Source organism: Crocodylus porosus, unplaced genomic scaffold (assembly GCF_001723895.1).
Source record: "Crocodylus porosus isolate Cpor-Errol unplaced genomic scaffold, CroPor_comp1, whole genome shotgun sequence".
Taxonomy (NCBI): Eukaryota; Metazoa; Chordata; order Crocodylia; family Crocodylidae; genus Crocodylus; species Crocodylus porosus.
The window spans coordinates 14294212-14296765 of record NW_017728925.1 but is presented as its reverse complement, the minus strand read 5'-3'; the positions used below and the strand labels follow the sequence as shown (position 1 = coordinate 14296765).

The window sequence follows — 2554 nt, the reverse complement described above, 5'->3', positions numbered from 1 at the left end:
GGCTGCCTTGGAACCAAGCAAGGCCCCCGCACACGCGTGTGCTTGTGTGTGCCAGGATCGGGGCCCACTTCTAGGGTCCAGGGGACCCCGCTGTCCTGCCAGTCCCCCTCCTCTCCCTGGGTGGCCCCCCCAGACACAGTGGGGCAGGGAGGAGGGGAAGGACACACACGGTGCCCCACGGGGGGGAGGGGGCGGCCCCCAGGCCTATTCAGGCCGGTGGAGGGTCCCCGCCCCTCCCCCTCCATGCTATTGTGGCCCAGCGGCCCGGCCCCTCGGGGTGGGGGTGGCCGGGACACGTCCCCCGTCCATCTATCCGTCTGCACACACGCCTGGGACAGAGGGAGCGCGGAGGCCCCAGCGGCTGGAGATGGGGGTCCCGGCCCCCCACCGAGGCTGCACCCCTCCATCTGGCTTTGGAGATGGGGCACTGGGGATGTCAGGGAGTGGGGCTGGGGGCCACGGAGCTGTAGGAGTTGAGCTGGGGGTGGGGGCTCAGGTTCAACAGGGGGCAAATGGGGCCTGGTGGGGTGGGAAGTGAGTGGGGGGGCTGGAGGGGGCAGAAGGCCCCCCGTTTACCTCAGAGGAAGGCATTTAGGAGTGATCTGGGGCTGCCCCCCACACCTGCCTTGGATGGACAGATGGACGGACAGATGGACAGACAGACCAGGATGCCTGCAAGGCCTCAGCTCTTTGTGCCCTACGCTGCCCATGGCTCCCGCTGTCTGTGCCCCCCCCACTTCTTGGGGGTAACCCGTAGGCGATTGCCTATGAGTGTGCGGGGGGAGGTGCAGTGCTGGCATGGGGGTGGGGGCGGGTTCAGCACACGCGTGTCCCTGTGTGTGTGCACATCTGTGTGTTCAGTCTGTGTCGGGATGGGGGTGGGGTCAGCAGTTCTATGCATGTGCCAGGTGTGTGTTAGAGGTGCATACGTGTGGGTGTGTGTTAGGCTGTCATGCTGGCATCCTGTGTGTTAGTGTGCAGGAAGGAGGGTGTGTTGGGGCACCTGATGTGTCACCGTACTGGGGATTGAGGGGGACATATGTGTTTGCAGGTATCTATGTGTTAGCATGTGGGGGGTAGGGTATTTGCAGGGGAGCACGTGGCAGGGTGGGGGGTACCTGCGTGTTAGTATTTGCAGATGTAATAGCATTGTTGGGCATCCCATGTGTCAGCACGTGTTCACATGTGTCTGTGGGTTACCACACAGAATTTAGCCTGTTCTTCTGCACTGGTGTGTGCGTTGTCAGGTGTCCTGGGTGTTGCCACACATTGGTGTGTTCTAGCATGTGTCTTGTGTGTTTGTGTGTCAGATCTAACCTGTTGCTCTGGGGGGAGGGAGGAGCCCCTGCCTTGGGGGTTGTTGAGGAGGGGGGGAAGAAGACAACCAGGGAGCCCCTGCCCCGGGCTCTTCTGAGCTGTTCCCAGCTCATGTCCCAGGTCCCCAGCAGACGTGTGTGTGTGTGCGCGCACGAGGAAGCCGCAGGTGACTTGGGGAGTGTGTCCTCCAAGACGCACATACTTGAGCGCACATGAGCTGTGCGGTAAGGCCCCATGCACCTGTAAGTTCACATGTATGCATATATGTATGTGCACACATGCCCTAGTTTGTTTCCACTTGTTCTCATGAGCATTCATCAGGTTGCACAAGTGTGAGCTCACAAGGACAGTGAGTTCACACGGGCTCCAGTCAGCATCTATGCACAAGTAAGGTGAGTGCAAGTGGGGGGAGGCATTGACTTCTGTGTGACCATGTGTGTCCTGTCTCAGGATCTACGTGGGCAGCTGTGAGTTCACACTTCTTGAAAGAGAATGCGTGCGAGTTCACATGTATCGTTTAGTTCTCTGCATGTGCCATCCTGTGCATGCCTGGAGCTTCAGGTCAGGTCACGTGTGCAAATTGGTACTAGTTGCCATGTTTTTGAAGCGTGCACTTCACACACGTGACTCCACAGACTCAGGGTCGTGTGTGTTGCCCAGTTCACACAAGTCAATCCCTACATGTAGCCAATGGATGGCTGAACTTGTGTGCAAAGACTTCACTTATTTGTGAATCCACGTGCATGTGTCAAGGCTTGCCTGTGTACCTGCGGTGGTTCCCCGTGCCACGTATGTGCATGCACGGGTCATATGCGTTTCATTGCCTAGCGGCGTTTCCTCTCGTGTGCGGGACGTGTCCATGTGGGTTTGCCCTCTGTGGGCAAGGCTGCCGCCTGGACCCGTACTGCGCGACACACATGGCCTGCCAGCAGCATGTGCTTGTGTGCATGCACGCCTCCTCATATGTGAGCGCCGGGTCCTGATTGTCCAAACGCAATTCTTGTGTCTGCCCCAAGAATTGAGTGTGGACGTCGGGAGCCGCCGTTCCCCACCGACGCCTGGCGGAGACCCCTGCACCCTACTGCTGTCAGCCCCCCTTGACCTCTGACCCCCTTTTCTCCATAGGCCCTGACGGATGGTGGGGAGGGGGGCACCCAGGTCTCTAATTCCCCATAAGTAATGGGGTGTACTCCCAGGAGCTGACTGGCCGCCAGGGGTGGGGTACAAGTGCAGGGAG

The 2554-nt window shown here is 59.6% G+C and overlaps 1 protein-coding gene across 3 annotated transcripts in view; it reads right to left on the bottom strand.

Annotated features, from left to right (window-relative positions):
• LOC109314000 (retinoic acid receptor RXR-alpha) overlaps positions 1-2554 on the bottom strand; it is a 214891-nt gene that overhangs the window by 80630 nt on the left and 131707 nt on the right. The gene's annotated exons all lie outside the window — the stretch shown is intronic.